We start from the raw sequence: 891 nt of genomic DNA, 5'->3' as shown, positions 1-891 counted from the left end.
GTATATGCAAGAGAGGATGGCCCTGTTAGGCATAGGTGGGAGAGGAGATCCTTGGTCCCATGAAGGCTGAATACTGAGTGTGGGGGAATTAGGGGGTGGGGAAGTGGGAGTGGAGGGGTAGGTAGGGGCATATCCGCAGAGAAGCAGGAGGAGGAGGGATGGGATAGGGGTTTTGTTGGCGGCCGGAGGGAGGGGAATGGGGTAAGGTGATAACACATGAAATGTAAATAAAATATCCAATAAAAAATACAAGAAAGAGAGAGAGAGAGAGAGAGAGAGAGAGAGAGAGAGAGAGAGAGAGAGAGAGAGAGTGAGTGTCTAGAGGTGTTGCAGGTGCGGCTGCTGTGTCACATATGCACCAGTAGGAGGCAGAGAGGAGAGAGGCTGTGCCTGTGCTCAGTGTTCTGACCTGTGAACATCTGAATGATCAATGGCCTAACAGTCCCTGAAAAAAAAAGCAAACCTGAGATGGCCAACAGTCTAGCACCATGCAGACCTGGAGGTCTCCCAGGGAGGGGTGTGAGCCAGAAACTAGGAGAACCCTGTCTGGACCCTTCAGCCCCAGAGGGGATTAAGCCTGAAACAGAGGACCCCAGATACTCAGAGATCCCTAGTGCCACTAAGAGGAACAAGTAAGTGTTAGAGAAATAGAAGAAGGATGTGTGTACAGAGAGGCAGATGTTTGAAGACAGGCAGAACTGGAGATTTGGGGTAGTGAGTAGGTCTTGTATGAGTAGCTTGGGGTGTGGGAGCTGACTACTCCCTAGCCCACTGCAGTACTCAGGGAGGGAGCTGGGCCTGTCACTCCTTTCCCATGTGGTTGTGGGATGCGCGTGTGATCGTCTCGCCAGCAAGAACGCACACGCACACACATCAGGATCCTTCCGTAGG

At 52.1% G+C, this 891-nt stretch overlaps 1 non-coding gene across 1 annotated transcript; it reads left to right on the top strand.

Moving 5' to 3' along the window:
• The first annotated feature begins 313 nt into the window (after window positions 1–313).
• Window positions 314–443, top strand: LOC114608244. The gene has a single exon (XR_003709323.1). It is a non-coding gene; the product is annotated as a small nucleolar RNA SNORA17 (small nucleolar RNA).
• Window positions 444–891: the final 448 nt, after the last annotated feature.

Source organism: Grammomys surdaster, unplaced genomic scaffold (genome assembly GCF_004785775.1).
Source record: "Grammomys surdaster isolate TR1022 unplaced genomic scaffold, NIH_TR_1.0 127, whole genome shotgun sequence".
Classification (NCBI taxonomy): domain Eukaryota; kingdom Metazoa; phylum Chordata; class Mammalia; order Rodentia; family Muridae; genus Grammomys; species Grammomys surdaster.
This window is presented reverse-complemented; position numbering and strand designations above follow the sequence as displayed.